The sequence below is a fragment of the Aethalodelphis obliquidens genome, unplaced genomic scaffold (assembly GCF_003676395.1).
Source record: "Aethalodelphis obliquidens isolate GAN/ISIS:26980383/991018 unplaced genomic scaffold, ASM367639v1 scaffold65, whole genome shotgun sequence".
Classification (NCBI taxonomy): domain Eukaryota; kingdom Metazoa; phylum Chordata; class Mammalia; order Artiodactyla; family Delphinidae; genus Aethalodelphis; species Aethalodelphis obliquidens.
The window spans coordinates 4,980,396-4,991,737 of NW_020838009.1; positions in this window are offsets into that span (position 1 = coordinate 4,980,396).

Below are 11,342 nucleotides of genomic sequence, written 5' to 3' on the forward strand. Positions count from 1 at the left end.
GTGCAATACTTCCCATAATGCACTGCTCTGTAGAAACCCATTCCTGAAAGCTGGCTCTTACTCTTGGTTTCATCCTGACATAGAGAAACATGTTAACCTCTCCACAATCGAAGCCATGTCAGTAGTGTTTGGTTTCCAAAGAGTCTGTGTACGGATCAGTGGGGATGGTCAACCGTCAAGAGGGAAGAATCTGACACGATGGGCCAGTGAGCGTGGGTGCAGCAGAGCTCACCGTTAGACCCGAACCCCACCCTAGCCTCATCCCATCAAGGCCACACAGCACAGTGGACACATCCAGCTCGAGCAGATTTGCAGCTGATGGGTCCTGGCCTGGGGCCAGCACCTCTGGAGGACCAATCCTGGCAGGAGGAGGAGACTCAGAGTAGGGACTTTATGAATGGCATGTGGGTGTGAGCTTAGACCCAGAGACCAGGAGGAGGAGAACATGCCGGGTGCCCTGCCTCAGACCTGCAAGAGCTGTTGGGTAAAGACTTTGCTAACTTTGGTTTATTTATTCATTTTAAAATTTAACTTTTAAACATTTAATTTTTTTTTTTGAAAAATGCAAAGAATCCATGACTTTCTATAGTGATCCAGGGCTGCATGTCTCCATTTGAGTGTGCAGAAACAGAAAAGCCTTGCCAAATGTCAAAAGGAGAGACCTGGGGAGAGGCCGGAGCCAAGCAGCAGGGCACGGAGATCAAGTCAGTTTTCTTCCCGTCCCTCAAAACTTCATCAGAATGTCGTTGCCAGCCAGTCACATCCCCTTATCACTTTTCCAGCCAGCTTTGTAACTCTAAATGTTGGACGGAGAACTGATAAGAGTAGGTGATTGACACTCACAGCTTCCAGAAGCCCCGAGGGTCACCTGCGTGTTGGGGAAACCTGCTGCTCCTGCTTGGATGCCCAAGGGCAGCAGGGGATCCTAGGAGGAGGAAGGAGGACCATGCGGCATCGGGGGCCCTGGGCTGTGCTCCCTGCCGGAGGATGCTGGAGCAGCCTTGGGGTTTTGTTCTCGGGGAGGTCTTCACTTGCCTTATTCAAAACGTGCTCTCTGTGACTGCATTTAGGGTCTCCCCCGTGAGAAGAGTGGTGGAGTGTTTGGGGTGCTTACTCCTGAGGCTTCCTCATCATAGTTGGGAGGTAATAAAGAGGCTAAAAGGCTTTGGAATTTTAGGCAATCTTACTTTAGAAAAAAAAAAAAAAAGAGCAGGAATTTCCATCTGATTCGTGAGAAAGTCCCATCCCAGACATTTTCCTCAACAAATGACAAACACTCACTAAACTCAACTTATAAGGACCATATGTTAACACAGGACATTTCATGGTACTAACTAAATTTATCTTCTTTCTGTTATATTAAAGATGGTTATTTATTATGTTGTTGATTCAGAATTATCCTTTAAACTTTGCTTATACTAAAACAAACAATAAATCTCTGTTGAATTGGCGAATGATTTAATCGAGTGACACGCAAGCGAGTCTAACTGCACCTACTTGGAAAGACAAAATCGGGATTAATATTCCCTTAACTACAAGTGCTTCTATTTCCTGGGAGGTGAATACAGATTAACAGGCAGTGGATCGCATCTCGACTGAACAGGTACGGTTTTTTGTTTGCTTGTTTGTTTGTTTTTTTGGCTACAATGAAGTATTATGATCTTCCTTAAAGAGTAAAGTAGAGTCTTAAAGTTACATTAAGATGCTACATTAAAACAGTGGTTCCCAAATGTAGCTGCACGTTGGGATCATCTGGGAGTCTTTAATGATCCTGATGCGTTGTCAATTACATCAGAATCTCCGGCATATGGTTTGGGCGTGAGTAGAATGTGAACCAAGGCCTTTAGTGTTCACATGGGGGTCTCTTTGCTCTAACGCAGTGCTGTACAGCCTTGGGTGCTAGACATCGATGCCTGGGTCCCACTTGCAGAGATTCTGATTTAACCAGTCCAGGCATGGCACTGTAGCTGTGCCCAGGTGACCCAATCTATAGCTATAATCTGGTCGTCCGACGGCCCGTCTTCTAGCCCTGGCTGAGACCTTGACTCTTGTTATGACTCGAGAGAAATCTTTAACCTTTATCATGTCTCAGTTTCCTTTTAAGCTCAGTAGAAACTGGGGGCCAAGGTCGGAGTGAATGTCCCCTCCAGGCCCTTCCTGCTCTAAGGGGTGGCTGAGGTCCCCTCTTCTTTTACCAGAGGGGACTCAGCACCTGGAGGTCTCCACTCTGGGTCCAGGAGTATGGAGAACGGCTCCAGAGGCCGCGGGGTGGACGGGCAGAGGCTGCTGGAAGGAGCAGACAGCCCAGCCCAGAGACTCAGTACCTCATTTGGACAGAAAGAGACCAGCTAGGGGATGGCCAGACAGTGAAGGGGCCGTGTAGAAAGGGGGCTGAGAACTTCCCATCCTCCTGCACGGCATGGGATGCTGGAAGCACCTCGTGGGCACCTGGCAAGACACTGTTGAGCACAGAACAATACAAACTGAGCATCTAGCTTTGCAGTCAATTCTCCAAAGGTGTTGGGTTGTTTCCACAGTTCCTCATAACTCTGTGCAGCGTGTTTCCAATTTTTTTTTTTTTTTTTTGCACCGGTCCAAAGACATACATATGGGAACATAGAAAAATACCTTGGAATAGACTTTGGATTATAAGAATATTAATGATGAAAAGTATAGCTCACATTTCTTTAGGGCTGATGGGGAACATCTCTGTGCAAAGCCCCTTACTTTTAAATTTTAATAATTTTTAAATTTACTGTTGAATTACGTCCTTTAATTATCATACCCACAGTCTGAGCCAGGTACTACTGTTATCATCTCCAGTTTACAGTTGGGAATACAAGGGTCCGAAGAGGCTAAGTACCATGGAGCAGGTCACACAGTAGGTGGCAGAGTCAGAATGTGAACCCAGGACTGTCAGATCGTGAGGGCAGGGTGTGTAACCACTGCACGTACTACCCGGAGTGACCCTGGACGTACGGCAGAAGTCAGACCTCAGTTCACAGATGGGGCGACAGGCGAGAGAGCGGATGGACATTTTCACTTACAGAACGTCAGTTGATCCCTCTAGAGAGTCCTGAGAGGCAGGTTTCAGGGTCACACACATTTTGCAGATGAGGACACTGCCATCCAAATAGATCACCTGCCTGAGGACACAGTGCCAGTAAGCGGAAGGGTGGGGACCGCGTTCACCTCTTCCAGATCCGTGGCCCATGCTCCTTCCACCCCTCGTGCTACAGAGATTGGCGGGCTTTGTCGACCCTATTCCCCCCTGAATCCCGGCATCTGGCATGCATGACATGCGGCACACGGTGGGCTCACGACAAAGATTTGCTGACGAAAAGCCTCCCAGACCTGCTGGGCACAGAGGCAACGTGAATCCCCGCACCCCCACCCCCGTCCTCCACCAAACGCAACCTTTAGAGATTCAAGCGTGGGTGTCACCTCCCCAAGAAGAGGAACAGGGGGCCTTTGGTGGACGTGTGCCACCTTTGGACCCACTCTTCTGAGTGTATTCACCTCCTGCACCCAGATACTGAGTCAGGGACAGCACGATATACAGCTCCCGGCAAGTACCGAAGGCGACCTCAGCCATAAGAGAGTGGGGACTCTAGGCGGTGATTCAGGAAATCTGTCTGGTTTAAACCCAGGTATTGACCCAAGCATATCCGGGGTCACGCCCAGCCTCAGCTTCCCCTTTGCAGATGTAGATAACTTTTCTGTCACTGCACATCTTCTCCCCAGGCTTGGGAGCCTCGCCAGGGCTCATCGCCTGGGGTCAGGGAGAGGGGAGGGCCCTGTGCCCAGCACTGTCTACAGAGACCCAACGGGGCATGCAGGCCCCCCCTCCCCCTCTCTGCTCCAGGCTGCTGCCTGATTGCCCATGAAAAGGAGGCTTATTTCTGGCTGGAAAAAGCCCTGAGGCAGCGGATTTCGGTGTGAGTAAGCGATTCCAGGAGCATTAAGGGGAATGCGGTCTTGTCTGGAGCGCACAAAGCTGCCCGGGTTAGATTTAAAAGGAGGAGGAAGCCTGGGCTTTCTCAGGGGCCAGGCATGCAGTCCCGAAATTAAATCCCTGCAAAAGAATGTCCTCATCTTTATGGATGCAGGAAGAGGCCAGTGTTTCATAAAAGGAACGAGGGACAGCAAAGCCAGCTTCAGGAAATTCCCTTCATCCCGGTTGGAGATCTAAACAGCTCGGATCCCAGGCCCCTCCGGCCTCCAGCCCTCACCCCATGGCAACCTCTAGGTGAACTTGCTCGGTCTGAATCTGGGGGAAGGAGCCCCTCCCATTTCTGTCTTCATTGATATTCATGGCTGGGAGAGAAGACAGCAGGAAGCAACATCTATTACTTACCCCTCATGCATTGCGTGCACAGTAACTTGCTTCATTCACTCTTTACCTCCTTTACAGATGACGAAACTAAAGTTCACAGAGGTCTCTGTCCCTGGCTCAGATCACACAGCTAGTGAGAGGCACAGCCAGGCCTCCAGTTAAATATGCCCCTGCTAGGAAGCCTTTCCTGCCCCCGGGACCATGCCCACCCCCCAGCCCACTATATCTCCTGCAACAGTCCCCTCTGTCCAGTATAAGTCTGGTGTTTGTCTGCCCTAAAAAGGAGAAAGTGAGCTTCTGGAGGGCAGGGCCTCCACTCACCTCCATATGTTTAGCTTTTAGCACAATGCCAGCCACAGGGCAGGCTAACAGTTCACGTTCCTGAATGGATCCTGTGCCCCTTATGTGGCCTCACGAGCTCAGGGATTCTGACAACCAGAAAGAGAATCGCCATGACAGCAGCCAACATTTGCATCTTGCTTATATCAGCATTTTGGTGCCAGAGGCAAGTCTGATTCTTGCAACAGCCCAAAGGCCCCAATCATTAGGTCCATTAAGGCCTTCCCTGGTGGCGCAGTGGTTGAGAGTCCACCTGCCGATGCAACGGACGCGGGTTCGTGCCCAGGTACGGGAAGATCCCACATGCCGCGGAGCGGCTGGGCCCGTGAGCCATGGCCGCTGAGCCTGCACGTCCGGAGCCTGTGCTCCGCAACGGGAGAGGCCTGCGCACTGCAAATAAATGAATAAATAAATTATGTCCATTAAGTGGCCAGAAGACCCAAGCACAGGATCAGGGAACCCACAGGGCCCCCTTAGGCTCCTCGGTGAAAAAGCTGGAGCAGACCTGCCCCTAAACTCTGCCAATTCCAAACCCTACATGACTGTAGACAATTCTTTATTTTATCTCATCAATAAATACTAAATACTAATAAATACAAATACTCATATACCTCTTGCCATGTGCCAGGCAGTGTTCTAGCCTGAGTGGCAAACATTAACCTATTTATTTATATAATTTAAAAAATGATTTATTTTTATTAATTTTTATTGGAGTATAGCTGCTTTACAGTGCTGTGTTAGTTTCTATATCACAGCAAAGTGAATCAGCTCTACATATATATATATATATATATATATATATATATATATATATATCCCCTCTTTTTTAGAGTTCCTTCCCATTTAGGTCACCACAGAGCATTGAGTAGAGTTCCATGTGCTACACAGCGGGTCCTCATTAGTTATCTATTTTACACATAGTATCAATAGTGTATATGTGTCAATCCCAATCTCCCAATTCGCCCCACCCCCCCTTCCTCCTTGGTGTCCATACATTTGTTCTCTACATCTAAAATTACCTTGTTTAATCCTTAAAAATAACACAAAGAGGAATGTACTATTAAAATCATCTCCATTTTACTTCTGAGGAAACTGAGGCACAGAGATGTTTAGGAATGTGACTTAATGCCATACAGCTGGTAAGGGGCCGAGCTTTCACCACTTGGCTACATTGCCTCTCCTTCAAAGTGACTCTTCATAAGCCTCTGCTCTGTGCCAGGGTCTCACGTCATTTAATCTTTGTGGCAGCTCCTGGAGCAGATCTAGGCATCCCTAGCAGAGTCTCAGAGTTACGTAGACGGTAAGTGATAGAGATGCATTTGGACCGGGTCTACCTGATTCCAGAGCCCGGGGTCTGTGCTTCCTGTGGGCTGGAGCTGGCTTCTCAATCATTGTGCTGTGGTCCAAGGGGCTGTGTCCACAACCACAGGTCACACCCTTGGCTTTGACTCAGATGTGCTGTCGTGAAGATGGGGTCGGGGACTGGGGTTCACTGTGAAGCCGAAGTTTCTAAATTAGTAGGATTAAAGCAGAGCCCCTAATTGGAGGCTACAGTCTGGGGCTTTGGGAGTGGCTGGAGTGGGGCGCCACCAACCTCTGCAGTCAGGGCTCTGGTGCCAGGCGGATGAGAGCGCCTCATTTGAGTGGGGAGGGAGCTTAGGTGGGGGGCCCAGTTCCCTGGGCCTGTAAGCCCTAGGAGCAGGGCTGGCTCCACAGCGCCATGCTGAAAAAGGCCTCAGGCTTGGTTAGACCCTCCGCTGTCACCAACTTGAAATTCTTAATTTTTTTTTTTTTTTTCCGGTACGCGGGCCTCTCACTGCTGTGGCCTCTCCCGTTGCGGAGCACAGGCTCTGGACGCGCAGGCCCAGTGGCCATGGCTCACGGGCCCAGCCTCTCCGCGGCATGTGGGATCTTCCCGGACCGGGGCACGAACCCATGTCCCCTGCATCGGCAGGCAGACTCTCAACCACTGCGCCACCAGGGAAGCCCGAAATTCTTAATTTTTAACAAGGAACACTGCACTTTCATTTTCCACTGGGCCCTGCAAATTACATAGCCAGTTCTTCCTCCGAGGGGAGCCTCCTACTGGCGCTTTCATTTGAATCTGATGCACGGTTTCCTGGTACCAAGCATGTTTTTGCAGCCAGGCACCCAGAGGGTGGTCGCTGAGAGTGCCCTGTGTATCAGTCGGGGAGGAGGTCTTGGAGCCCGTGAGACTGGAACGTGGTGAGGGAACTGGGGCTTCAGGTCTAAGTCATCTCTGTCTCCCTGCAGCCGAGCCTGGGAACCGGTGGTGGAAGAGCCACGTGGCAGATGTGCAGGAAATGGAGATGGAACGGTGACATCCTCCAGCCTGCAAGACGGCTGCACTCAAAATGCATCTCACCGCCACACCCTTGTCCCTTTATCGTTCTTCTTGTCACCTGAAGCTGCTTACTTGCCATTCCTAGGACTCAGTCTCCCCATCTTTAATTGGCCATATAGACCTAGATGAAAAGGCAGCTGGGTGTTCACTATCCAACAGTGGGACAGAGCTGTCTAGGGACGAGAGCAAAGCCCAATTCATAAACAAAAACGAGGGACTTCTCTGGTGGTCCAGTGGTCAAGACTCCTTGTTTACAATGCAGGGGGCACAGGTTCAATTCCTGGTCGGGGAGCTAAGATCCCACATGCTGCGCATTGGGGCCATAAATAAATAAAAACAATCACAGTCTGATGACACAGACATTCTACAACTGAGCATTAAAAACAAACTCTTGCATTGATACTTACTTCACAAATCATACTGCTACATATCTGGAAGAAAATAAAGCCAGACGTACAACCTCACCCTATGTGAAAATAAATTCTTTGTGTGTTAAAGATCTAAATGAGAAAAAGTATAAAAATATGAGAAGTAAAAAATGGAAATTAAAAGAAAAATAACCTTGGGAAAGGGTTGGTTCTCATAACCAAGAAATATATACCTAATAGCCATGAAGAAAACGTTGTCAGATTTAACTCTATAAATATTTCAAATTAGGGATGGCCAAGACAAAGACACCTAGAAAAGATGAAAGACAAATGGCTGTCTGAGCCAGCGCTGTCTGGTCGAATGTTCTCTGGTGGCGGAAGCGTTCTATCCTGCCCTGTCCAATACCGTACTCACTAGCCATACACAGCAAGTGGGCCCTTGCGATGAAGCTAGTGTGACTCAGGAAATGAATTTTAAATGAAATTAAATTTAAATTGGTTTAAGGGACTTCCCTGACAGTCCAGTGGTTGAGACTCCATGCTTCCACTGCAGGGGATGCAGGAACTGAGATCCGACATGCCGTGTGCAGCGGCCAAAGGAAAAAAAAAATTGGTTTAAATATATATAGCCACAGGTGGTTGGTGACTGCCATGACGACCAGTGAAGGCCTGAGAAAAAAATGCCTAAAACTTTTTATAACAGACAAACCCCTAAAAAACAAACTCTTACCAAATAATAAGAAAAAGATAAATAATTCAGAAGGGGAAAAAATTAAGGACATAGAGAAGACATTCCTAAAAGAGGAAATGTAAACGGAACATAGGCGTTTGCTCAAGTTCGCTAATCATCAGAGAAATGTAAATTGAAATAAAATGAGGTATCAGTGTTTGCACATCACATTGACAAAGCTTAAGAAATTAGTAACACCCAGGGCTGCCAAGGGTGTGGAGAAATGGGAAGTCAGACATTACTGGTGTGTGTAAATTGCTACAAGTTTTGTGGAAATTTATCCACAATGATTATTCAATTATTGCAGTTGAAACTGTGCATACCTTTGATGTGGACAACCTACTTCTAGGAATGATCTTATGAGATCAAAAGCAATAATACCTAAGAACTGATGACTAAAGAAATATATTACATCACTCTTTGTATAGCCCTAAACTGGAAACAATCTTAGTATTCACCAACAAGGGAACTGGGGGGAGGGACTACTCATTTTTTTTTTTCTTTAAAATCCCCAGGTGATTCTGACTGATCAGGTTTGGACCAACAGAATTACATGTACCATAACTGAGGTACCCAATTCTCTAAGGAACATTTAGGTTGCTTCCAGCTTTTTGCTGTGTGTTTTTTTTTTTTTAATAAACTTTTAATTTTAGAACAGTTTTAGACTAACAGAAAAATTTCAAGGGTTTTACAGAGTTCCCATACCCCCCAAACAAAATTTCTCCTATTATTAATGTCTTACATTATATGACACATTGTTATAATTAATGAACCAATATCAATATATTACCTTTGACTGAAGTCCATTATTATTGAGGTTTTCTTAGATTTTATCTATGTCCTTTTACTGTTTTAGGATTCTATTCAGGAAGAATATTTTTAGAGCTAAATCTTAGAACACATTTTAAATTTGTTCCTTCGGATGAAATTCCCTAAATTGGAATGGTTGGATTTAAGGGTACACGTATTTTTGAAAGCTTTTTATAAGTATTGCTAATTTATCCTCTTCTGACCTATTTTAGCTGATTATTTTGTTTCTCCATTGTGCCAGCTATCTATTTCTGTATAACTGATTGTAAAATTTGGTGGCTTAAATGACAGCAATCATTTATTTTGTGCACAGCTGCCATTGAGGCAGGGCTGGGTGGATATAACTTATCTCTACTCCATGCAGTGTCAGCTGGGGTGACTCCACCCGGGACCAAAGGATCCCCTTTCAAGATGTCTCACTCACGTGGTTGGCAAATTGGTGCTGGTGATCAGCTGTGAACTGACCTGGAACACTTACACGTGACCTCCTCATGGGGGCTGCTTGGGCTTCTTCACAGCATGGTGGCTGAGTTCCAAGAACCAGTGTATTGAAATTGCCAGGAAGAATATGTATCACTTTCTATAACTAGCTTTGGAAGTCATACAACATGGCTTCTACTGTAGTCACAAATCCAGATTTAAGAGGAGGAAACACAGACCCCATTTCATTATAGGAGGAACGTTAAAGTCATAGAGTAAGATCACGTGGGAGGGAAGATATTGTTGCAGTCATCCTTGGAAAATATAATCTGCCACATGTTAATCCTGGCAGCCAAGTTTTACAACTTTTCTAGAGCCTGACCTCTGATACGAATTTTCCAGTGAAAAGAGCTTTGAGTTGTTAAAACCCAAGCCTATGCCAGAATTTCATACTTTTAACAGGGATTTGAAGAATGTTAGCACTTTGAGGTGGAATAGGCAGCTGACCTCTGATATGATTTTTCCAGTGAAAAGAGCTTTGAGTTGTTAAAACCCAAGCCTATGCCAGAATTTCATAATTTTAACAGGGATTTGAAGAATGTTAGTACTTCTGAGGTGGAATAGGCAGCCTTTTATCCCAGTGGTTTCCAACATTCTTTCATGGCACACGTAGTAACATTTGCCTCACACATGGGGGTTAACTGAGGGGATTTGAGGACATCTGCAGGGCTATGTGAAAAAGCGTTGTATTTTCCTTAGAGTACATAGTTAAGATAAAATATTAGAGAAAATACTAAATATTGGATTTGTATAAAACTTATAAATAAAATATTTTCAAGTTTCTTTTTTTTTCTTTCTTCTTTTTCTTTTTTGCCCACATCGCGTGGCATGTGGGATCTTAATTCCCCAACCAGGGATAGAACCTGTGCTCCCCGCAGTGGAAGGGCAGAGTCCTAACCACTGGACCACCAGGGAATTCCCTCAAGTTTCTTAATGAGAAACTTGCGCTTGCATCTCTTTTTTAATATTCAGGTTCTGAAACGGCAATATGAAACTTCTGATCAAGATGTTTAAACTCAAAACACTGACTAGCAATTTTCCCACCCAGGTAAATAATAAACAATTAAGAACAACAACAACAACGACGAAATTAAGAGCGATTGTCACAATTTGAAATTATGTTTAAATAACCTAACAGTCCTTTCTTTTATTTCTTTGACACCTGTGCTGCTGAAATTTTGGGGGGGTTAACATGAAGGGATTTTGAGTCAAACTTTTCTATATCAAACTTTTGAAAAATCAATGAAGCTCTATTTTGCAAAAGTGTACACATAGAGCCGTCACCTACAAATACCGGAGATGTCACAGATGAGCAGAGTCTCAGGATGGTTGCCTCGAGCTTCCTGCTCCCCGCTCCCACCATACAGCTACCATACCAGGTCTGTGAAAGGCAGGCCAGGCTCAGCACCACAGTAGATGCCCGGGTAGGAGGGCACCTGTCCGCAGCACTCAGGGCTTGCAGCCTGGGGAGACTGCTCTGGGACTCCAGCCCCCGAGCCCTGCCTTTCCAATACATTTCAGGCTGCAAAGGCCCCACCCAATGCATAAATTACACCCCCAGCAAATACTCAATACACACTTGCTGGAAGTGAATTTGAGTTCTGGCAAGAAGCTCCCTGATGGGGACATAGGATGCACAAAGTCCAGGTCTTTCCCTCCAGGAGCAGAAACGTGGAATGCCTCCAAATGGATCCCCTTCTGTCCCTAATTGACAAAGCCCTGCCCAATCTGTTCTTGAACACAGCAGAAGAAACGAAGCAGCAGAGCAGTCTAGCAATCGGCCACTAGAGGGTGAACACTTGAAGCTCTTTTTGTGATGATTGTAGAGGGCACAGTTTGCTTTAGTCAGTCCTGTTATTAGGTTTGTCATACTGAAGGTCACAGACATTTCATAACAGAGACATCTCCTATTAT